A 26597-nucleotide genomic window follows, 5' to 3' on the forward strand; every position below is an offset into this window, starting at 1 on the left:
AAAATTATTTCCAGTTTATCCTGTTTATATTTTTTTTCTAAATATTTGTTGGCATGTTGTCTCCCACATTAGTCTGTGAGCCCTTAAGAGCACGACAGCACAGTGAGTGGCACATAACACTTGGAAATGTTTTTGGCTGACTTTGGCAGTCTGATGGAAGCAATGAATGCTTCCTCAAAATAATGTTTTTAAATTCATAAAATAAAATACATAGGATTACCAAAGAAAGCAAAAGTTAGTAAAATATATATATATAATCTTTCACCTAAATTCACAGAACCCTTGTTTGTTGGTTGTTATCCTTCATTCTCAAAAAGGACCAAAATGTTAAAGTCAATTTAAAGCATCTGACTATGGCTGATCAGATCAATATGAGCTCCGAATTCTCTGCCAAAGGTCAGACACAAATAGTCCCTATAAACTGGAGTGGAGTCTAACTTTGTGCATCTCAAGTTTCTTCTGAGCCAATTCAATTCTGCTTTGCTCATACATCATTTTCTCTGATGAGAGCACACCATACTGAGTGGTTCTGTGCCAATGTCTCCCATGTCATACAATCAATTCTAAAGTTTTTAAATGACACATTACTTATTCAAAAATTTTTGTCCATGGAACCAAGGTTAAGAACCCTGTTTTAAAGCTTACTTCTTCAATCATTCCTTTCTCTATCACTTTCAATCTCTCCCAACTTACTAGCTCTGTCTTCCACTGCCTAAGAAGAACATGTTGAGCTCTTTCAGCCTATCCTTAAGAAATGTGTTGGGGTTGTGTGTGTGTGTGGTTTTTTTTTTTTTTTACTCCAATATAGCATAGATTTATAGCTCTTTTCCCTTAAACTGTTAAAAACCATTACAAAATAATCTTCATTCATAGATTTAGATTCTTTACCACCTATTCACTCCTTAATCCCATTAAATAGAAATGCAAATTAAATCAACTCTGGTATTACCTCACATCCAACAGATTGGCTAAGAGGATAAAAAAAAAATAAAGGAAGATGACAAAGAAGATGCATAGAAAATAGGATCACTAATACATTGTTGGGGCAGTTGTTAACTAGTCTAACTATTCTAGAAAACAATTTGGAACTATGCTCTAAAAGCTATTAAACTGTATAACCTTTGACCCAGTCAGACCATTACTAGGTCTATATCCCAAAAAGATCAAAGAAAAAGAGAAAGGGCTTATATATACAAAAAAATATTTGGAGCAGCTCTTTTTGTGGTAGCAGAGAAATTAAGGGGTAATCATCATTTGGGGAATGATTAAGCCAGTTATAGTATATGAATGTGATGGAATATAACAGTGTTTAGAAATGATGAGGGGATGGTTTCAGCAAAATATGGGAAAAGTTGTATGAGCTGATACAAAGTGAAGTGAGCAGAACCAGAACATTTTATACAGTAATAACAATATTGTAAAGATAATAAACTCTGGAAGATTTAGTAACTCTGATGAACACAATGACCATCAACACTTCCAAAAAAACTCCTGATGAAATATGTTATTCACCTTCACATGGAGAATTGATAGGCTCAGAATATAGACTAAAGCAGTTTTTTTTTTTTCTTTTTTCTTGCCCCCTCCTTTTTTTTTTTTTTTTTTTTTTTTAGGAAAGCCATTATATCACCATATCACACTAAGTATATACTAAACTAAAGAATCATTATTTTATCAATCATACTGAGTTAAGTGCTTAACTATAAGCACTCTGCTGTCAGTATCTTAAGTATACCTTTTCAGAGTTCCAGCCTTCTACAAGCTAATGTGGAAATTTGTTTTACATGTCTAGACATATATGTAATGGATTTTATTTTCCTTGCCTTTTCAATGGTGTGAAGAAGGGAAGAGAAAGATTTGGAAATGAAAAATAAAATGGAATTTTAAAAAAATATTACCTTGAACCCCATAATTCTAACTGAAATTATTTTCTGAGAGGCTACCAATGATTTCTTAATTGTGAAGGCCAAAAGCCTTTACTCAGTTTTAGTCTGAATTGATTTTCCTTCAGCCTTTCAAACTCAAATTCTTCCTTCTGGATATTCTCTTCTTTTCATTTCTGAAACATTATTCTTTTATTTTTTCTGATAACAATTTCCCCTCTATCTCCTGTATTGATTTATCATCCTACTATTCCCTAAATTGTGAGTATCCTTCAAGTCTCTGGTATGAGCTCTCTTTGATGATCTCATCAGGATTTAGTTACCACCTCAGCATCAGTAACTCCCTAATCTAAATATCTCTCCTTTGAACTCTAGTCCCAGATTTCCAACTATTTAGTAAATGTTTTAATTTATATATTCCACTAGCATCTTTAACTCAACATGTCTAACATAGAGAAGTGTTACCACTTCATTTTAAAAAAATCTTTAATTATTTTTTTATATCATCAAAATTTCCCCAATATTCTTCCCATAAAGTCATTTTATACAATATTTTTAAAGAAAAAAAAAGAGAGAAATCAGCAAAGCTGATTAATACATTGTAAAAGTCTAAAAATATATATATTTGTGGCCTCTGACCTTTACAAAGGACCAGGATGATGTCTTTTCTATAACTTTCCTTTGGAGTAATACTTGCTCTCTGTAATTTTGTGGAATTAACTTTTGAATATATTAGAATTTACATTGTTGTAAATCATTGTGTATATTGTTGGTTCTGCTTATTTCACTTAGCATCAGTCCATGTAAATCTTTCATAATTCTTTGTATTAATTTGTCATTTTGTGTAGCATGGTAATATTCTATTACATTCAGGGATTATAATTTGCTGACTATTTCTTAATTATTGACTATATTCTTTGTTTACAATTCTTTTTTACTACCAATGTGCTCCTAATAAATATTTTGATGCATATAGAAACTTTCTTAGCAATGATATACACAATTATCTATTTGACAAAGTCTTCCAAAACCTATCCCTCTCCTGTCTTTCCAAGATAGATCTTCTTACACCTTGCTGACAGGTACACTTTGACCCAGTAACATTAGCCTCTGGTTATTCCACAAACAAGACACTCCATCTCTTAGCTCTGAACATTTTCTCTGGCTATGCCCCTCTGGCTATTCCTCCTCAATTCCACCTACTGATTTTTGCTAGATTTATGTCCCAACTAAAATCCCATCTTTTACTAGAAGAATTTCTTATGCTTCTTAATTCCAATGCCATCAATCTATTAATTATTTCCTATTTATCCTATATATAATTTGCTCTGTATATTTGTTTGTATGTTATCTCCCCCATTTGTTTACAGGCTTTCAGAGGGCAAGGACTACCTTTTTGCAAGTTATATACAGGATAAATAGGAAATGATTAATAGGTTGAAGGCATTGACTTCTTTCAGGTATAATACTACTAGGAGAATCTGAACTCATTATCTTTTCACGTAAAATGTCCTTTCCTCCAAACTTCCCTGTTTTTGTGGGTGGCACAATCACTTTATCAGTCATTTAAAAGCTTGTAGTCAGTCATCTTTGATTTCTCTCTATTATTACTTCCTAACTAATTCTTAATTACTTCTTATCTGGTCTCCTTCCCTTTCTTCCCTAACTCAGTGTTCAGAGGTTCCAAAATAATCTTCCTATAGTATATGTCTGACCATGTCACTCCCGTAATCAAAAAATTTCACTTACTCCCTCTTTTCCATAGGAAAAACACAAGCATTTTAATATATAAAGAATAGCAACAATAACAAAAAATATTCTTCAAAAAACTAAACGAGGTTATGCATTCTATTTTCTACTCAAAACTGACTACGGTTTCCAGAAATCATCATGCCCTCCCCCCTTCTGTGAAGTCCATTCCCAGAATGCACTCCTTTCTCTATTCTACTTTCCAGAATTCTTTTCTTTCATGGGTCAGCTCAGGAGGCTCCTCTGTGATACCTTCCCTGATCTCTCTATTGAAAGTGTCTTCTTTCTCTTTATATTTTTCTAGAGTGACTTCTTTGTACCTCTTTGCTTTTATTGCTTCTTATCTGTGTATATATTATTTTTGTGCCTTCTCATGCCATTCCCCCAATGTAGTTGAATATAAGCTCCTTGAGGATAGGTATTGCCACTTTTTATTTTTCTATCTGAAGCACCCAGCACAGGGCCTTTCAGAATCATTACTGCATAAATCAACAAAAAGACTCTGCAGGCTATATTCTTAAGAATGCATACCTGGGATAACTTTGCATGCTTGCACACATAAATAACATTTTGCTCTCTGTAATTTTGTGGAATTCACTTTTGAATATATTAGAATTTACATTGTTGTAAATCATTGTGTATATTGTTGGTTCTGCTTATTTCACTTAGCATCAGTCCATGTAAATCTTTCATAATTCTTTGTATTACATTTGTCATTTTGTGTAGCATGGTAATATTCTATTACATTCAGGGATTATAATTTGCTTGCTTGCACACATAAATAACATTTTGCATTCTAGCAATTCAATTCATTGTTGTATTTTATGAAGCAACAGGTACTGGGGATACAAAGTGAAAGTAAAGCCTTGCCTGATCCAAAGGAGCTTACTTTCTCTTGGGAGAAACAATTGATACACATACAATTGTGACATGAACAGGGGCAATGGGAACTCCATCTAAGGAGCACAAATAGCTCTGCTCTACCTGCTGTAGCCCATATGAACAGTGGCAATCTCCTACTAATCAGTCCTCCATTCCATAGATAAATATAAAATATATGCAATATAATTTTGAGAGAAGATCACCAGCTTAATTATGAAGGACAATTAGTAAAACAAGACTTCTAGACAGAAGGGTAGGGAAAAGTAACTGTTTGCAATATAGTGTACTTGTGCTGATAAAATAAATGATAACAAAGACCCATGTTTATATAACACATTAAGGTTTATAAAAATGCTTTATGAAAGTGATTGCATTTGGTATAGCTTGGAGTTCAAGGGGAGATTTTCCTCTAAATCCTAATCTGAAATTCATGGCATTTCTTCACTTTTCCTTCTTTAAGGTACCTTTTCCTTTTCCCAGTTTGGAGTAGCCCAAAATCCATTCATAGAGTTAGGAGTCAAATGAAAGGAACATTAGAAACCAACTAATTCAACTGCTTCTATCTTATAAATAGGAAACTGAGAACCAGAGATGTAAAACATAAACCCAAGATTACTCAATAAATTAATGGAAGATTGAGAGTAGAACCCAAGTCTCCTAATTGCCAGTCCTTTTTCTAGTATTCTACGATTTTTGTCTCCCACCCTAGACCCATTCAAAAGCTTTCATTAGAGTTGCCAGGAACTATAAGGTTTCCTTGTATTCTATGGATATTGTTGCTTCTAATTAGGGGGACTAGTATATTCTGACTTGGTTGAATATTCTATTTAAGTTCCATTAGAAAAAAAAAAAAGTAAGAAATGATCAGCATTTCTTCTTATATATGGCAACTTCTTATATATGGCATCTAGGTGGTTCAGTAGATAGAAAACTAGACTCAGAGTCAGGAAGACCTATGTTCAATTTCCCCTCAAATATTTAATAGCTGTGTGTCCCTACACAAGTTACTTACCCTCTGCCTTATTATTTTTTTTAAACCTATAGAGATAAAAATAGCACATACTCCCTAGGATTATTGCCAAGCTAAAATAAGATAATATTTGTAAAGCATTTTGCATATTAAAGCATTAAGCAAATGCTAGTGTTCATCATCAATCACATTGTACTACATTGGTAGAGACTGGGGTAGTGATTAGACGGCTACTCTTAAAATCAAAATAACTTAAATTCAAACTCTCACCTAAGGCCCTAACACTTGATAATTGGTGACTAGGTAAATCTTTGAATCTTAGGCAACTGTATCAAAATCACAAGTCACTGAAGAATTATTTCATTTTCCCTACCCCAATGTCAGAGTTTGCTTCTTTTATAGGGGACTTATATTGATCCCTGGTCATATTTTAAAAAGTCAACTATTACTGCCTTTTTGAATTATCTATTTTTAATTTTTTTTCTTTTCTTTTCTTTTTTTTTTTTCTTTTTTCTTTTTTTTTCCCCTGAGGCTGGGGTTAAGTGACTTGCACAGGGTCACACAGCTAGGATGTGGTAAGTGTCTGAGATCGGATTTGAACTAGGGTCCTCCTGAATTCAAGGCTGGTGCTCTATCCTCTGCGCCACCTAGCTGCCCCGAATTATCTATTTTTAAATTAAATTTTTTTATTTAACAAAAATCTACCTTCACGTTCTCATACCTCCTTCATTTCCCCTCCCCATTGAAAAAGAAAGAACAAAATAATATTTTAAAATATGGGTGTTTAAACAAACAAAGAAATTCACCTAGTGGCCATGTCAAAAAAGAAGTCTATGTTCTAATTCTATCATCTGTCAGGAAATGGTTAATATATTTATGATTGGTTTATCCTTAATTAACTACAATCTAATTTTACTGTTAACTACTAATAGTATTTAGATACAGTGTTTAGATAGTAGTTAGAAACAGTGTTTACATACTGGCAACATTCAATAAATTACTTTTTTGATATTTCATTCATTTATTCATTCACTCAAGGAATATTGAGCTCATCTCTAAATATAGCTTGGTATAGGTGCTTTGGGGGATACAAAGTACAAGACAGTAAAAACCAATGTGGTTTTATAAATATTATATTGAATCTAAAACATTTTTCTACTTGAGCTTTTATTCTTTAAAAAAAAGTTGTGCTACTGGGCTCCACCCTTTCCTAACCAAATCTGGGGAGTATATAAGGGAAGGGGGAGGTGAAGGGGGGAAGAGGGTAGAGAATAAGGTTTCTGATAAAATTTCTAGCTTTGCCCAACCTTTACCAGATGTGTGGTCATGAGATTTTCAAGGATAGGCAGCAGCAAAACAGTTTCAAAAAAGGACTTCATCATAACTTCTGGGCAAAAGGAACAGCAATCCATCTTCCTGGAAGTATAATCACAGTGGACATCACTTTGCTGATAGCAAAGGACCTTGGAGGCTGGGGGCCTTGGGTGATTTGGTCATGATGGGAATCAGGCTGTACCCTGAATACTGGCCCAGCCCAATCATGTACTGGTCTCTTTAAATTGAGAAATAGTTCTCTTTCTCATCAATCTGCTTTCACTAAGGATGAGAATCTTTCTATTTCATTCAAAAGGATTTTTATTGGAATGCATTCCCTGTGAGTCTAAGAAAGGGCTCTTAGAATTTTTAGCTACCTTTAAAGCTCAGCTCAAAACCCACTTCCTACCTCAGGCCTTTTCTGATTTCCCAGTTACTAGTACCTCCTCCTTTCTTCACCCCACCCCCCAACTATATTCTGTATACAATTATATATGAACATTTACTGTCCCTCCATGGGCGGCTTAAAGTCAGGCATTATTTCATTTCTGCTTCTGTGAACCCACTATTGAGTACAGTGCTAGCACATTCGTAGACATATGTAGAATGATTATTTCAGTACTAATTATGTTGCTTTCCTTTGCTATTTATTTTTCCCTCCTTCCTCATGCTGTCTTGTGTTTGCTTATCTGTGCAAATACTAAAGGTAAGGACTATCTGGACTTTGTCTTTTCAGTACCAGTACTTAGCATAGTACCACATACAGAAGGAATCCCTTGATAGAGACTTGTTAAATTGGATTGTTGCAGCTCAAGCTGGAGAATTTGGAAAATTATGTGCAGTTTATTTTTTAAAAGCAAGCAGTATAACTGTTATAAATGCCCAGAATAACTACAAACAAAGGAAATATGAAGATGCTATCTGTATCCAGAGAAAGAATTGATAAATAGAACTATATATATAGAATGTTCTTAAATGCATGTGACACACATGACATATATTTGCATATATGTAGATATGCATAAACACACATACATACATGTATCTAATTATAGCCATTTCTAGGAGGGAAAGAAAAAAATTAATTCACATGATAATTTTATTATATAAATGGAATAACATGTTGTACATAATAGATTTGAAGTTTCATATGTTATGGAAATGCTTGTTTTATCCCACAAATTAAAAATAAATGAAATTAATTTTTTTTGGAGAGCAGGAAATATGAAATGGAAATCCACAGTTTCATATACACTTCTATTTTTTGTATCTCTGTGGATGGAGACACTCCTTTAGGGGAGTGATTAAGTTCAGAATAAAAAGATTTAAAAATAAATTTAATTGCTAGCTCTGTATTAGGAAATCTAGGGGAAACAAAGAAACAGACAAAATGGTCTTTGTCCCTAAGGTACCAGACAGCCTGAGTGAAATGTTTAAAACAGTAAAAAAGAAAAAATTAGTACGAAGCAATATAAGGTAGGGGTTAAATGTATGCTGAAGGCAATAAGTACTTCAGAGACTGGCATGGTGCAGGAAGGTTTGGTAAGGTAGGTGACATTTGAGCTGAAATATTAGCTTTCCATACACAATGAATTCTTGGAGATGAGCTTCTACATGCAGTGCAATGAAAATAAAGTCTATTTAAGGGCTCCCCATTCTAGGGGCCTAAAGATTTGACTTTAGGGGGAAAAAAAGCTTCTCATGTCTGGTGGGAGGGTTTTGGTTCTCTCATTCTCTTGCAATGTCCCTGATGCAGCTGCTGTGGGCCCAGGTGTGTAGGTCAGGCCCCATCTTGCTTTGTCTGATACTTTTTGTAGGTACTTCTTGTTTCAGCACAGAAGCACCTATGGGAGAAACTAGGTCCCTAGAACAAATAAGGCTGTCAGTTAGAGAAGGCGTTTTCCAAAACTCTGACAATCACTTCATAGAAACGAACTCAAGGCCTGGCCAGCCAGCTTTCCTCATTTCACTGCCTCAGTGGCAAAATAATCCCATACCTCCTTTCTCCAAATCCTCCTCTCCTCCTCCCCCCCAAAAAAAAGAAAAGAAAAAATAGCTACAGAGAGTTAAGGGTTAAATAACGTGACTACCATCTGCAAAAGTTTCTGTTTTTTCTTTTTCTTTCTTTTTCTTTTTTTTTTTCGGTTCTTGTGGTTACTCTTCAGAGTTAGGAAATGTTTCATTTCTCAGCATAACTGCCTGAACAGCCTTCTCTCAGAAGTGTCAACATATGTTAATAAGTGGCTGAGGAACACTACCCCAGACCCGGGCTGGGGGATTTCATTTGATCTTTCAGAGTTAAACTATTTGGCTTGCCAAAGCGCCACATGGTTCTCAGCTAGGAGTGAGTGACCTCTCCACGCTCCGCTCTACCAGAGCAGTTGGGTGGAGAGACAGAGAGTTAAAAGCCCTTGGCCTTAGTGTTCTATTAAGATTAGGCATGTGTGAATGGATAACATTCAATTCAAGCGCTGCTCTGGGTCAGCCTCCTCTGCAAGATAAACTTATCTTCGAGTACATTTATGTTGGGTTTTAGAAACTGGTTCATTCCACATCTGCTAGCACTGCTCAGAAGGGGCAACAATGCTCTTGCCAGGCTTATCAGAGGCCTTCTTTCTATGGTCTGCAGTTAACTAAACCACCCTCCTCTCTAAAGAGTTTTGTCTCCATTGGGTGGGGAGACACCAAAATGTCCTGAGCTTCCTGGAAATCCCCCCTGACTCTCTTGCCAGTCAATGGTGCAAGGATGGTCTCCCTAAAGCTAACTTTATTTCAACTCATACTGGGCCAAAAGGAAGAATTCTCAGGGTTCCCTTGGGCCCTTGTTCTTCCCTCCCTCATCGTTTACCTCTGAGAGAAGTGCTAAGAGTTTCTTGGCCTGAGCAGTTGGAGAGTCTAGTGGAAAGATGGGGCCGTGCAATCAGAAGACCTGTGGTCTCTCATACTGACTACCTGGGCTGGTCATGTTACCTTGGTGTGCCTCAGATGCTTCATCTGCTAAAAACAAATAAACAAACAAATGAGGAAGCCTGACAAACTCTAATTCTGTGAGATTTGTGAGTTTAGCAGAAGTCATATTTATAATATGACTTTATAATATTGCTTTCTTTCTCCCTCTCTCTTTCAAAAGTTTTATTTTTATATTATAAGAAAAATATCTCCTTCAATTCTTACAATAGTTGCCTGTTTTTCCAACCACATTAATTTTCTAAAGCACAGGTAAAGTTTAGATTAAATGCTGACTATAAGACACTGTGCTAGACACTAGAGATATACAGAAATGAAAGCAGTCCTTGCCCAAAGAACTTTATCTTTTACTGGAGAGATACAACAGTTATATGAATAAGCCATTTCAAGATCCTTCCATGAGGAAAGTTGACACTGACAGAAAGCAGGGTTAACAAAGAAGGCGATTCCAAAATATTTTTAATTGAATTAATATATCCTTGTCAGTCAGTAAATGTTTATTATGGGTCTCAAAGTTCCAGGGACAGTGGTAAGCACTGGGAATACAAATACAAAAAAGAAAGACAGTCCCTGCTCTCAATGAGTTTACAATCTAAAAGCCCAGTCAATTTACAAAGAGAAGTTGCCCAGCTCCAAGGCATGATGAAAAAATCTCTAGAAGAGTGGTTGGGAGGGAAAAATAGAATCAGAAGAGAAATAACCTAAATTTAAGGTGTGTCTCCAGGAATGGTTGCACAATGATTTTTGTTAGGACTTTTGATACCTCCTGGTTCACTCTCCCCCTTCCTCTCTGGGGAAGAATTCCCCTTCTCTTCTGCCCCGCCCACTCTTTGCATCAGCGTGGTGGACTTTCTCAGCTAAGAGCTGATACCACAAGACCACAGCTCTGAAGTGTTTGGCCAAGATAGTTTCCTGGTCACATGTTGCCAAGTTTTCAAAAAGCTCTCTTCCAAAGCCAAAGGACCCAACAGTGTGCTGTGAACACATTGGTTCTTTTAAATACACACACACACACACACACACACACACACACACACACACACACACAATGCCTTTAGGCTTTCTGTTGTTTTATAAGTTACCAGATTCAATTCAACAATATGTTGTGCTAACATGTGTCAACAGGTGTCAACAGCAAGGATGAGAGGAAGATAAAACATCTAGACAGTCTCTGTCCTCACGGAGCTTACAAACATGGAGCTGTCAAATTCAGATGGGGAGAACAAAAAACAAAACAAAACCCTATGTTAACATTTCCTATGTCCTCTTGTGTGTTTGTTTATTTGTGTTAAATATTTCTCAATTACATTTTAATCTGGTTAGAGATGCATTCTAGTGTGGCTGAGCACCATCTGTGGTTTGACATCTCTGGTCTAGAACAAGGTTTCTTAAACTTTTTCTACTCATAACCAAAAAAGTTTTACATGACTCTGGGTATATAGTTGCATATAGATACATATTATGTATGCATACAAATCAAATATTTACTGTTAATAAATCATCATTTCATTCTCCTCCCATTCAGTTATGAGATTCCCAAATGAGGTCCCTAAACCACAAGTTAAGAAGCTGGGTTCTAGGGGACTGAGGTGAAGTGACTGGCTCAGGATTACACAGATATCATATGTCAGAAAAGGGATTTAAACTCAGGGATTTCTAGGGGTTTTTTGTTTGTTTTGTTTTGCTTTGCTTTTTGCTGAGGCAATCGGGGTTAATTGACTTGCCCAGGGTCACATAGCTAGGAAGTGTAAAGTGTCTGAGGCCAAATTTGAATTCAGGTCCTCCTGACTTTTAGGTTGGTGCTCTATCCACTGCCCCACTGGATTTCTAGTTTTGAGACTGTTTTTCCATCCACTGCACCACAGTTGCCTTTCAAGAGGAACAATATGAACATAAATAACTATAAGGTATAGTGCAACAGTTAAGAAAGGAGAAATATATAGATAATGTAGGAAATTTGAAGAAGTAAATAAACCTAGACCTGGTGAGAACAGGAAAGCTTTATGGAACAGAGAATACCTACTTCAGGATACTTATCAGCCTGTTCTTATTATGTATCTTACAATCATGGCCCTTTTATAGTCCAGTTATTTTACAACTAAAAGGAATTCCTGGGAAAAAGTGGCTAGAGGACCACTAAGGCTAGGATTCCCTACTGTTCATTCCCCACTCTTGTGGCTTTAGTGTGAGAAATTTTGTTTTGTTTTTTTTATCTTCTCCCACTCTGGCTCATAATCTCAATTTCCATACTCTTCCATTTCCCACTGGATATTCAAAAATAGAGTTCTTGATATTCCCTCTCAGCTGTGCATATTATTAGCTGTGAAAAATACCAGGTGCCAGTAACCTATCTCAGTGAAGTCTTCTCACCTTCCCTTGGGCAATTTATCATGCAATCAGCTCAATATAGCAAATAAGAAATTAGAACAGTTTCTTCATCATTTTTTTATGTCATAGCCCTCTTTGGAAATCTATGGATCTTTTATCAGATTAATATTTTTAAGTGCCAAAGGAAAAATGTATAGAATTACAGAAGAAACCAATTATATTGAAATACAGTTACTAAAAACAAGTAACTAACCCTAGTTTAAAAATGCCTATATTAGATTTTTCTCAAAGGGCGTCAGGAAGCCTTAGATTAAGTTTGTATTCTTCTCCTCAAAAATAACTCCAGGGGACCATAGTTCTTAGTAAAATGAAAAGACCAACTCTTGACCCTCTTGTAGTCTTGCTCTACCAGAATAGGATAATAAGGCTGTGGCGTTCTTCCTATTCTCAGTCCCAAAGGAGGAAGTTTAGTGTCCCAGTCAAAGAAAGAATTAGAGATAGAGAAAGTAGGCAGTCACCTAGGGTATATATAACATGTGGGTAGGGGAGGGCATTTCCAAAAGGAAACACTTTTTAATGTGATTTTTAAAAATAAATGCACATATTTTAAATGCCATAAAATCCATTCTCTATTGATCTATAGGTAATTGTTTGGAGACAAATTGTCACATGTATTATGATAAAGACTCAAAGTATCTGATGGAAAATAAGATACAATGGAGTTTAACTTTCAAAAACAAAAAAGAGGCATTTTCAAAAGTTTCCTGTGGTAGAAAAATGGTTTGCCCTGGCCACTGTTCCCAAAGGCCCCTCTGAAAATGATCACTGCTTTTCATTTGGGCTATGGGAGAATTGTAGGGGGCAAGATAAGCCTAACCAAACTTTCAAAATGGGTGAATATTATCCTTAGAACCTTTTCAAGCCACAATACACTTTTTTTTTAACCTCTCAGTACCCTCACAGTAGCGTCACAGTATCCTGTTTACTGATGAACCAAAGTTCCTCAGTTTAGCAGCCTGCCCAGACTAGCCCTTCCCCAAAGTGTCCATCTTATAAAATTATCTTTCCTTTTTATCTCTCTGCCCCCGCAAATCAGACATCCCATTTTCTTAGTGATGAAGGATGTCAGACCTTAAGAGAAACATCTGTTTAACTAATTCACATTTCACAGTAGTCTGTTTAAGCTAATTCTCACAATAGTAAGAAAAACTAAATAAAGTGAAATGGCCACTAATGGTTCTTGTAACTTTTTGAAGTTGAAAGCAAACAATAATATTACATAAGAACTAGACACTTTGTTTTTTAGATGTTGAAAAAGATTTAGAGGTAGCCTCCAAATATACTTGAGTCTTTCTCAAGTCGTTAAGTTAGTTCTGTCAATAGCTTCATGTAAGCATGATTGCCAGTTCATAATTTCAATTAATTTAGAAGGAAGACTGAAAGTCAAAAACCATGTCTAGCATGGAATAATAGGGTTTTTGTCCCAGAACATCAACATTTAGAAGACAAAAGCTATAGTTTCTATGTTAATGAATTTCCTTCTCAACTGAGTTTGTCTTCAAACTTTTTTTTTTTTTTTGTATGAAGAGGAAGAATTACTGTAAGTGTTTAAAAAATTTAGCTTCATAAATAGAAGATGGAAGGTGCATGCTCAAAAATTCTTATAAAATGTTTCATGGATTGTAGTGAATTGTACATTCAATATGAGTCAATATGTGATATGACAACAAATGTAATATTAGGTTGCACTAGGAGAGATAGGTTGCTAAAATGGCTAGAGGGCTGTTTGTTTATCCTTCCTTCTAGAAGATGATTGTGACATTGGGGAGGTAATGCTATGACGTGCAAGTGAATTGGGTTTAAGTGAGGGAGGGCTGGGCAAGGTCACCTCACTTTCCGTTCCAGAGTCATCTGGGTCTAGGGACAAGATATAGATTAAGATGACTGGAGATGATGCAGTGGGAGTTTTTAGACTTTTTAATCTAAAGTCTTCAACAGGTCTCAGTTTAATTGGGGCTGCTAACTTCAGAGGCAAAACCCGGGTTCAAATTTTGTCCCTGACGTACGTTGACTATGGAAACATGGTCAAGTCACGAAAACGTCGGTGATCCAGATACCTTGCTAAGACTACATATTTCACAGAAGATTCTGATCTGCAGTGATTGTTGAAGTTCTTTACAGCAAACTTCTTATACCAATGAAATCACAGGTCTAATGAAAAAACCTCCAGATTTTAAAAAACCCAACACCTTTTTACACTATTTTAATATTAGTAATTACAAAGCTGATTTGAAAGTACTTTCATACTGCTTATCCAAACGATGTTGCTTATCCAAACGATGTTGCTTATCCCAGATGTTAAAAGTGCTAATTATACTTCTGAGGTCATGTCTCCATATTCTCTATAATAACCTTGGGAACCTTGGACTTAGAGGGGTAACTAGAATATTTTTCATCTAGGTAAAAAACAATTTATTTAAAGGGCAAGGGGCACAAGGACATACTAACCTGCAGCTGAGGTACAAGGACAGTAATAGCCACAGGGAGAAAGAACTCCATCCCTCCCCACATATCAGAACCCTGGGGCAAAGTCCCATCCACCCCGTGTCAATTAGGCATCTGCCTGGACCACTTGTTCTCTTAATCACAAGGCCTCCTACCTCTCAGTCCATGTTTCTATTTATTAAACATTACTGGCTTTTCCAACTTGCAAAACAACTTTTAAAACTCCAGGTGAGACCTTGTGCCAAGTCCAGAAAGATAACAGCACCAACTTTCCTTCCGCTCATGTTCAAGGGGTTGTCTGGGGACAGGAGAAATTCACTATTTTGGGTGTCATGTGCAGTCTTTACACTGCTTGGAAAGAAACATGATAGCCAAAAATCAAATGGGGAAAACCCTGGAGCTGTTGGGAGACTACCCTGGAAGGAATAGGACTATGGCAGAGTGCCTCTTCCCATACAAGCTTGGACTGTCCTGGGCATTGTCATAGGCAGCCATACAACACAGCATTCTTATGCAATGTTCACTTCAGCTTAAGTCTCTGAACCTGAAAGCCTTTCCTTGCCCCAAGATCACTTCCTAAACCCAGAGAAGGCTGTTTCATCTTATTTGTTGTCTTGCCTTTTTAATTAACTTTTTCAAGGGGTTTTGGATTTTAGATAACTCACAGGGAAGCCATCTACACTGACAATGGAAAACAAACTAGAATCATTTAGGAGAAAGTTGTGGTGAAAGGTGTGGAGATTTGTTTATTTTATAATTGGACTAGCTGATATTTATGCTCAGAAGAACTCCATATCTCTAACTTACTACTGACCCGAAACATATTTTCACCTCTCTTACTCTGGTCCCCACAATAAAACAGATCAGAGCTGGTTCTAAGCAAATTATGACTCATACAGATAAGATTAGTTTAGATATGACTCAAACCCTGCCTTCATGGAGCTTATATTCTAACATGGAATAAGACATAAATGCTGATAACTCCAATACAACATTATGTATGATAAATGCATTAGAAGAAGTTAAGTTGTTATCAATGAGGGACATCAGGGAAAGCTTTAAAGTGCATGGCATTGAGTTTGGCTAAAAGGATCAATAAGATATTGCTGTGAGAGAGCAGAAACCCCAGATACAAACAAAAAGTTTAAGAAAAAGTCTGGAGGATACACAAAAGTTGTTTTTAACATCTTTTACTCTGTTCTGACAAAAATAACCCTCATACCAATCTTAGGCTCTCAAGGGACCCCTATTTCAGAACTTCCTTATACTTTCCTCCTCTCAAAACTTAACTTCCATATTCTATTCCTGCAGGGCTCATCTTTTTGTTAGGTTATTGGAGTGGCCCAGCATTAAACAGATACTAGTGCCAGTTAAAGTAGAAACAATTTTTTGGGAAGAACCAATCTTAAGATTTAAAGAGGAGAAGAGATTTTTGGCAAACCTCTATGGACAATTCAGGGTTGGCAGCCCCTACTACTATCCCTTAATTGATATCACTGCAGGGTAGTTACCTACTTTATCCACCCATTGACACCCTTTTCCTCCTCCTTCAATTCCCCCACCTCAATTTCTATTTTAGAAATAACTGATAAAAAAAAAAACTCAGGAAGAGAATAGATTTGAAAAGATATAGTCACTGGGGTTTATGTTTTTTTTCCTTTTTTTGGAAGTAGCTATAGTTGTATTAACTTATGTTAGTAGCCATTGATGGGAGAGGTTCTTAGAACTCAAATGAAAAGGTCTTTCAGGGCAGAGATAGGACAGGACTTTAAGTGAAGGTAAATCAAAGTCTGCTGACCCAATCTAACCTACTGTTTGATCAAGAGCCTCTAGAGACAGGGTTTGGCTTTGAGGAATTGTTGAGGACAAGGAAGAAGGAAAAAAATTCTAAGAAATCTGGAAACTACTGTTCTACTTCTCTACTGGGCAAATTTAAGACACACCAAATTCACTATTCTATTATAGATGTGATATTTCTAGTGCATAAGAGCTACCATTTTTATAGCATTAATGCTGGCACATATTACACATATTTACACAAATTATCTCATTTGACCCTCCTGCCAGCTGCCTCTTATACATCCAAATGACATATGGGGACACCTATAAGACAAGAGATCTAGGAAATGGACTAAGATCTGAATATAGCAATCTTCTCAAATGGAAAATACTTTCTTGCTTTTTTCCCACTCATCATTAAAAACATTATTCATTGTGTACTGTGAGAATATGTTATAGCATAACACATTTTCACAGCTTGTAATATCTTTACACTTGGATCCTATTTTCTGAGGTATAAGATGTTCCAAAGAAATATGTATGTGTTATGTGTATATTCCAAATATAGATTATGTATATATACATATGCATATATTTATATATATTTGGTATAGACCTGAGATTTCATCAGTGTAGGGAACTCCCAACATGGAAATTTCTTCCACTAGTGAAAATTGGCAAGCCATTATAACTCGGAATCCTAGAGCGTTGTCGCCTTAGAAGTTGTTTTGTCCAGAGTCAAAAAGTTGGTGTTATAGGGGAAGGATTTGAATCCATGTCATTCTGTTTCTAACATTATACTGTACTAATTATATATAACTATTGTTGTGGGTCAGACTTGACTCAGTGCAGTCTAAGTAGCTCACATTGATAGGTGTCTTGGACTCCAGGTTCCTGAGATCAAACAGCCAGAGAGAAGCAGTGACAGAAAAATCAAGAAATTACTGGAGTAAGAGCCATCTCCCCAGCATGGGAGAGTTGTGGAAAATGATGAGGTTCTAGACCCAACTTTTGGGGAAGAAACTCCTAATCTATTACTCCAAACTGGACTGCTAGTTGTTTCACAAATCTCAGCATCCCATCTTACATATCCACAGATTTGCATTAGTCAACCTTCATACTGGGAATGAAAACCTTTCTCATCATCACCTCTCAGACTCGATTTTCCTTCAAGGAGCTGTTCAGATGTGATCTTCATGAAGCCTTCCCAAATTTCAGTAACTGTGAGTACTTTCTTCTCACTGCAATTATGTTATATTTTTCTGTCTGAATGTTATTTTTTATCATTCCAATAGGGAAAAAACTCCTTAATGATAAGAATTGCTTTTTCTTTTCATCATTTACCAAGATCTTAGAATAAAGATCTTGCACAAAGTAATTGTTTACTATATTAGGGAACTTGAATTGAATAATGTGAAAGCAGGACAGTGTGTTTATGTATACACATGTGGATGTATTAGTTTATACATACACAGGGAGGGGAGAGATAGACAGAGACAGAAAAAGACAGACAGTCAGACAGAAAAACAGAGATAGAGACAGAGAGACAATGGAACAGAAACAGTGACACACAGACAGAAAGAGAGAGAAAGAGCATCTTTAAATTTTTCTCTGGCAATCTTCATAGCAATAACTGTTAAGCGTACTTTGATGTAGAATCCTCTCTACATGGCTCTTTTTCTAATAACAAACATAGAATATGAAAGCTTCTAAAAGGGATATTGAGAAAAGAATTTGGAGTCAGAAGTCCTAGGTTGGAATTCTAATTCATCTGTTTAACACTTGTGTAATCTTGGGAAAATGATTTCACCTCTCTGTGACTCAGTTTCTTTTTTATTCACTCTTTGAAGTTGCCTTATAACTTGAACTCATAGGTTGGATTTCCTAGGATACAACTAATTCTTTTTGGTTTTTAACCATGTTTTTAAAATGATAGCTCTTGAGCCCCAACCAATGCATTTACCTTAAATAGTAGTTCTGAAGACACAATTAGCTCAAAACAAAGGTACTTAAATGACATCATAAAAACAGTCGCTATAAAATACTCTGTCCATATCCCTGGAATACATTCTACCACAAGTACATAGTATTGACAAGAAAAATGGCACACACTTTGATTATATTGGTAGATGGGACAAACTTTGGTAACACGTGATCCAAGTACTCATAACTCCAATATCTTCAGTACTTCAAGGTCCTAGTATCCTTTTTCTTCTCATGGTATCTCATTCTCATGTATTGTTCTTTGGGCTGGGTTCTCTGGGACTGCTCTTTGTAAGCCACAATATTTTTTACTTCTTGGCAAAATAGATCTACTCAAATTATCTCCTTTCCCTAGAACTGATGAACAATTCCTTCTCAAGAGCTTCCATAACTGGCTCTCTTTTTGACTACCAGGGCTAAATTATAATCATAATCCTTTTCTGTAGTATGCTTTCTGGAGCCCCATTTTGGGGTGTCAAAATGTACCTTCTAGACTAGCTCTCTGGAGGATCTTGGGACCAGTCCAAGTCCTTGGTTTTAGAGGAAGAATGATGAATCAGGGACCTAGGTGGATGGTCAAATATGGAGTCCATTTATTTCAAGTTCTCTCAGTCTTAAATACCTTAATACAATTACCATAACACACTGAGCATGCGCTAAGTATAAGCTCCCTGCTATTATTATGTAAATACCTCTTTACTGCAAGTATCTCTGTTTCAAGTAGAACACAGGTTGTCACACATCCCTGACTTCTCAGGAAAGCTGAGATGCCCCCAAGGGGAGATGAGAGCTGAACCAGATATTGTCAGAAGGTTCCCTCTAGGCTGAAGGTTTATTTCACTGAAAGTTTCCCCATTGTCTGTGGCTCTCTGTACTTTACAATGGTAAATAAAAGCTAGCATTTATATAGTGCTTTCATATTTAATCTTAACAATACTCCTGGGAAGTAGATACTATTACTATATTTATTTTACTGATGAAGAGAATTAGACAGACAGAGGTCAAGTGAATTGTCCAGCATTGTAGAGAGCTAGTAATGGTTGGGATCACTCAGGTCTTCCTTATTCCAGCTTCATCATTCTATCTATGTGCCACCTAGCTATCTTGATAGACTTTAAAGATTATGTTTTTAAAAGACTATCAGTGGTATAGTTGATCCTTGAGTCAATCCTACTAGCCAATGGCTACCAGCCCTAAAATTCCATCAGGTTGAATCTTCACTTTTCCTTTTTGAACTACAGTAACACTTAATTTTCCCTATCCCTTTCCCTTCACATCCTATAATATCATAAAGTAACCTGGGGTGGGAGAGGGGAGGGAGGGGGAGGAATCTATCAAAGATCTCCTGATCAGCCTCTTCCTTTTACCTACTAGATCTATAAATAAAGGGCAATAGAGCAGGTGATTTCTCAGGTGTCATCTGGCTCCAAATCTTACCAATCTAGTCCAACCACATGATTGTGCAGATTAGACGCAGTGTGTTATAGTGAAAATTAATGAAAGAACTTTGGACTTGGTATCAGAGGTCCTGTGGTTCAGTTTTATAACAGTACATTCTGCCAAGTCATTTAACTGCTCTGATCTCATTTTTCTCATCTATAACATGGAAATAAAGACATTTTCAATGTTTACCTTATCAAGTAAAGAAAGTACTATATAAAGTGAGCTATCATTATAAAGAAACTGAAGCTTAAAGAAAATAAAAAGGCTCATTAGTGCCACAATGGAACCTAGATCTTGATTTCTTCCCAATCCCATTTTCACTATATCACACTGAACTCCCTAAGGAATTAATTAGTGAGTATGTTGAAGACAGGTATTGTATCTTCCAACTTCTTTGAATGGATGGATGGAAGGAAGCAAGGAAAGAGGAAAGGAGGGAAGAGAAAAGGGGGAAGGAGGGAAGGAAGGAAGGAAGGAAACATTTATTAAGCATCTGCCATATTTCAGACATTATGCTAAGCACTTTACAAATATCATCTCATTTAATCCTCCCAAGAGGAAGGTGTTTTTATTATTTCCATCTACAGCTGAAGAAACTGAAGCAGACAGAAGTTAACTAACTTGCCCAAGATCACACAGGTAGGAAGTATTTGAGGTCAAATTTGAACTCAGGTCTTCCTGCCTCTGGGCTCAGTCCTTATAGATAAAGGTGCTCTGTAAGTCTTGGATGAATGGAAATTTTCTGTAATGTAGAATATAAACCCCAAACAAACAAGACAAAAAACCCAAATTCCAAGTGGGGGAGGGTGAAAGGGAGACTTAAGCTGGTTACAAAATACCATTGGTGGTGGCTTTTGTTTTGTTTTGTCCCAGACTTGCTGTCTCAGTTTTTCCTCCTTCTTTTCTGTTCCCCTTTGTATTTGCCATGAATACAGAACATGTATTTTCCCATGCAATGACCTTCAGTGCATGCAAATTAGTGCATTTAAGATTTTTCACTTTGTATTGCATCTATTCTGGATTTTTAAATGGCAAAATGATTATCCTGAGGAAGAAAGATAACTGCTCCTTTAATTATTAATTTCCAGAGTGTTTCAAGTGGAGTAAGTCTGAATTGTCTATGAAGGGGTAGAGGAAAGAATGAGGGGGAGGGGAGCTCCATGAATCTAACAAAGTCTTTGTCTAGTATATTTACATATTTCTTTATACAATATGGTACTTTGACTGTTGAGCACAAAACAGTTTGCAACTTGGCAAGGGTTACTCAAGAAACTTGCCAATTCAAACAAGCTGATTTCTACAGTTATAGAAGCAACAACACAAGGATATTTCAAAAGAGAAAAATTGTGCAAAACTTAAAATCAGCTTTCCTCCTTATTGAGTTCCATATGTCATCAATATTGTCCTTGAGATAGAAGCATCAGTGGAGTTACATAATCAGTTGTCTTCCTTGGAAATGCAAATTATATTTACTCCTGGTCTTTTTGATCATGAATCACAGAAAAAGAGATAGAAGGAGAATTAGAGATATAACAAATCCATCCCTTTGTTTTTTTAAATAAGGGAAACTGAGACTAATAGAAAAAAAAGACTTAGTCAAAGTCATATGGGCTGGTGACTGACAATAAAGAACTTGGACCCAGGTCATGACCTCAAAAGGCTGACATAGAAATATGGGAATGAACTAGATTGATCAATCATTCTTAAGCTTTGCAGGGTTAACCATCTGAGAAAATTGTGAAACAAGTAAAATTTTGTTTCCTTTTTGATACAGCTTTTGGTTTCTCCTGCCTTACTATCCTTATATTGACTTTGACTTTTCAAGACAAATACAGTCAATCCTCAACATTCCTGCCATTCTTGTGATTTTATTAGTAACCTCATTTTCATTTTTGTGTTGGTAACTGCATGCATAATTTCATGCAGTAAAGGAAAAAAATGAGAGGTGCTATTTGCACAAGTTGACAAAATAGCTGTATGCTTTACTGGCTTTGTTCACCCAACTGTTATAAAGAGTTCTACTTATATTCACTACATATTTTCATCATTAGGGTTTAAGGCTCAAGTTCAAAAGTTACCTTTTTAAGAGAAGGAAAAGAAATTAAAGAAATTAGAATAGCTAATAAGGAAACCAAATGATCACTCTTTGCAAATAGAACTCTAGGTTTCTTAGAGAATCAACTAAAAAACTATTAGAAACAATTTGCAACTTTAGCAAAGTTATAGGATACAAAATAAATCCACATAAGTCATCACCATTTCTATATCTTACTAACAAAGTCCAGCAGCAACAGATAGAAGGATAAATCCCATTTGAAATAACTGTAGATATTATAAAATACCTGGGAGTCTACCTATCAAAACAAAGTCCTGAACATAATAACAAAACACTTTCCACACAAAAAAGTCAGCTCTAATTAACTGGAAGAATATCAAGTGCTCATGGGCAGACCAAGCTAATATAATCAAAATGACAATTCTACCTAAATTAATCACTTATTCAGTGCCATACTGATGGGGTTAGTGGCAGTCAAAGAGTCATGGGAACCCGTTCTGGTCAATGTGAAAGAATTCACGAACCCGAAGAGTTTAAGTGGCAAAAAAGGGAGTTTACTGTTGGTACTGTAGGAGTTAGCTTTTGCTAGGAAGACTGACTTCCCAGTGACAAAAGCCCTGGCAGAGAGATAAATAAGGGGTGTAGAGAAATCCTGGCAGAGAGATAAAGAGAGGTTAATGCTGAGAAGAGAATATCTTCACAGCAGGCAGGGGCCCTCACAGGCAGCTATGCCAAGGAGAGAGAGAGGTTCCTTGACAAGATATGGTCCTGCTTTTGGGCCTCTGCAAAGAAATGAACCCCCAAATTGCCCTTTAAATAGGAAATCTGAGACTGAAGTTTCAATTGAATGCAATTGTTGTCACTGCCCCTAGGTCTAGATTTCCAATTGAATAAGACCATTAAGTTCTAGCTAAGTAGAAATGGTCCTGGACTAATTTTCAGCTCAATAGAAATATCAGGTCCATATTTACAGCTAAATGAGACCACTTAAGTTTCAGCTAAGTAGGGAGTGGTCCTGGCCTAATCTTAATGAAACCATTTAACTTCCTTGAAGGATAGATCTCTGTCAGAAGAGAGCTTCTCAAGAGTTCAAGGAGAGTAGTCCCCCCCCTACCCCTCCATCCCCTCCAAATTAGGACAGTTTCAAGGTTCCCTCCATCAATACCAATCAAACTCCCAAGAAATTATTTTACAGAGCTAGAAAAAATAATAACAAAATTTATATGGAAGAACAAAAGGTCAAGAATTTCAAGGGAATTAATGAAAAAAAAAATGCAAATAATGGTGGCCTAGCTGTGCCACATCTAAAATTATATTATAAAGTAGCTGTCATTAAAACCATTTGGTACTGACCAAGAAATAGAGTAGTGGATTAGTGGAATAGTTTAGGTTCACAAGATACAACAATGACTAAAGTAATCTAATGTTTGATAAACCCAAGGACCCCAGCTTTTGAGATAAGAACTCACTATTTACAAAAATTGCTGGGAAGATTGGAAACTAGTATGGCAGAAACTAGGCATTGACCTATGCCTAACACCCTATACCAAGATAACGTTGAAATGGGTTCATGATTTAGATATAAAGAGTGATACCATAAGCAAATTAGAAGAACAAAGGATAATCTACATCTCATCAGTGGAAAAAGAAGGAATTTGTAGCCAAAGAAGAAGTAGAGTACATTATGGAATGCAAAATGGATAATTTTGATTATATTAAGTTAAAAAGTTTTTGTACAAACAAAACTAATGTACACAAGATTAGAAGGGAAGCAATAAACTGGGAAAAAAAATTATATCCAAGGGTTCTGATAAAGGCCCTATTCTAAAATATATAGAGAATTGACTCAAATTTATAAGAATATAAGCCATTCTCCAATTGATAAATGTTTAAAAGATATGTACAATTTTCAGATGATGAAATTAAAACAATTTCTAGATATATGAAAAAATGTTCTAAATCACAGAGAAATGCAAATTAAGACAACTCTGAGGTGTCACTACAAACCTCTCAGATTGGCTAAAATGACAGATGAAGATGATGAATATTGAAGAGGCAACAAGAAGATTATATGATGATGAACTCTGGATGTGTTTCTCTCCAACAGTGAGGTGATTCAGGCCAGTTCCAATGGTCCTGTGATGGGGAGAGCCATCTGCACCCATGGAGAGGACTATGAAACTGAGATAGATTACAACATGGTACTTTCACTTTTTTTATTGCTTGCTTACATTTGGTTTTCTTTCTCTTTTTTCCTTTTTTGATCTGATTTTTATTGTGCAGCATAATAACTGTGGAAATACTTATAGAAAAATTACCTGTGTTTAACTTATATTGGATTATTTGCTGTCTAGAGGAGGGATGGTGAGAAGGGAGGGAATAAAAAGATTTTGCAAGGGTGAATGTTGAAAATTATCTAGGCATGTGTTTTGAAAATAGAAACCTTTAATTAAAAAAAAAAAAAGAAAAGAAAAAGCTTTTTTAAAAAAGACAAGTTCTGTGTTGTAATTCTGCCCTCAAAGCATAGTATAAATCATTTGGGCTTTAAGTCCAAGAGTGCAAAGTCAGTGATAAGGCTTAGTGAGAAAAAAAGTGTTAGAAAAACTTCCTGGTAGATGCTGAAGCCCTGTCATACTAATAGATTAGCTCACTAGATACAATGAAGCTGTCAATTCCATCATCAAAGATCAACTTGCCTTTGCTCTGCTCTCATATTCTGAGATTCTTAAGAATTTCAAAAAATGCTCAAAGCAGATATGTGATGAATTATTTTATGATCTCCAATGCTATCCATCTGCCATGAAGGATATAGTGTCAGAGATCTTGCTAACCACATTGACCAAAGTTCTAGCAGGGAGAGCCCTTGGTTTTTAGAGGGTGGCCAAGGAAGAGAGGTTTACAGAAATATAATATACAGTAGAAAGCTCTCACTGTCATCTGACACAGTGGAAGATAAGATTCAGATTAAAAAATGTTTCAATTTTAAGAATTTTTGTTGTATAATATTTGTGGAATTATAGATTTCATATGTTATGAAAAGTAATTATTATTCGAAAAAATTTTTTTAAATTGAGATGTTGGCAGAATTCTAAGAAATTACAAATAAGAAAAATGTTTTGCATGTTGCCAGTTTTATTTTGCGATTTGGGGATTTTTTGGATTGTTTCATAGTTACTGTGTTAGGAAAAGTTCATGTTATCAGAATTGATATTGTATTATAAAGAATTATATGCAGAAAAGTATATTTTAACAATATCTATTGAAAGATTATGAGTTTTAATGGTTACAGAAATGTAGCCCTCTATTTCCTATAGGTTCAATGCATCAGCATTTGCATTTTTTACTTTTATGCCATTTTCTAGGAATAGCAACTTTGTGAAAATTGAAGATTGACTGTAATTTCAATTCAATAAATATTTGTGCTGCTATATGCACAACGCCATGCTTGAGACAAAATTTTGATAAGACTGGGTTTATAGTTTAGAAGAGAAATGAAAAACATATATAAATAACTATAATATAATATATTAGAAATGTAGGGGATATATATAAGAAAAACAAAATGAGATTCAAGGGAAAGTCTAAACTGTAAAATTAGAAAAGGCTTTCAGGAAGAACGGGACTTTAAAGAATAGGCAGAAATTTAAGAGTTGAAGCTGGGGTAAGAGAATACATTCTAGGCAGAGATTATGATAAGTAAAGGCAAGAAGATGGAAAGGTATAAAGCATATACAAGGAATAGTAAAGTGATATAGTTTGGCTATTGAGTTCAATATGTTTCAGGCATTTGAGAGCTAAGTAGGACTGAAGTGTTGAGACCTATAAATAAGAAAGATTAGTTTGGTGTCTCATTGAAGGATGGCCAATAATGAAGAGAAAATGGAGACAGCAGGAAGATCTCTTAAGGGACAAGGTATTATTGTTTTAATTAGTCTTTATTTTATTTTCAGATTCACATTTTCTTATCCCTACCTTTCTTTCCTCCTCTCTCTCCAACCCAGTTGAGAAAACAAGAAAAACAAAATTCTTATTACAAAGAGCCTCTTATAATAGTGAAGGCATATATTAATAAAGGGCTGTTAGGGTGGCAGCAGTGAGAAAAAAGTGGATTTATATAATACAGCAGAAAGAGCAATGGGTTTTCAAAGAACCTGGGTTCAGAAATCATTTCTGATTATACCTGTATGAGCTGGGGCAAGAAACAACTTTGTCAGGTCTTAGCTTCTCATCAATAAAATGAGAGAATTGGACATCTGATTAGGGTGTTTCAGGGATTAGAGAAGTAAAGTGATCCTCAACTCCACATATACTTTCAGAGCCCTATTTTTCCTACTCAAATCTGATCTCTAATCTTTATTCAAAGTAAGATGTAAATGACTAATACATTAAAATGGTACCTTTCCCAGAATGGTTTTACTTTAACAGGAATAAAAATGTTAAGATAAAGTTGGCATATTTCCAGTTTTAAAGCAGGGAAGATAGAATTGGGGAAAGGGGAGGTCAGCCAGGATCTTTTTTGTATACCAGAATGAATTACAGATGGGGAAAAAATAGTATTGAATTAAAAAGGAGGGATAGGGCAAGAATAAGAAACTGAAAGAAAAAAAGTGCAAAAAAAGACAATTCTGTGAAAGAAAGAGAAAAATGGAATACCTTAAAATAGATCTAGAGAAGTTGAATACTGAGAAAGACCACAGAATCTGAGAGAGGGAGATAAACTTTCTTGAGAAAAAGGAAA

At 35.7% G+C, this 26597-nt stretch overlaps 1 long non-coding RNA gene across 1 annotated transcript in view; it reads right to left on the reverse strand.

Moving 5' to 3' along the window:
• The window catches only part of LOC141553710 (uncharacterized), a 106879-nt gene that overhangs the window by 79347 nt on the left and 935 nt on the right, over positions 1–26597 (reverse strand). The window lies entirely within an intron of this gene.

This window comes from Sminthopsis crassicaudata, chromosome 2 (assembly GCF_048593235.1).
Source record: "Sminthopsis crassicaudata isolate SCR6 chromosome 2, ASM4859323v1, whole genome shotgun sequence".
NCBI classification, from domain to species: domain Eukaryota; kingdom Metazoa; phylum Chordata; class Mammalia; order Dasyuromorphia; family Dasyuridae; genus Sminthopsis; species Sminthopsis crassicaudata.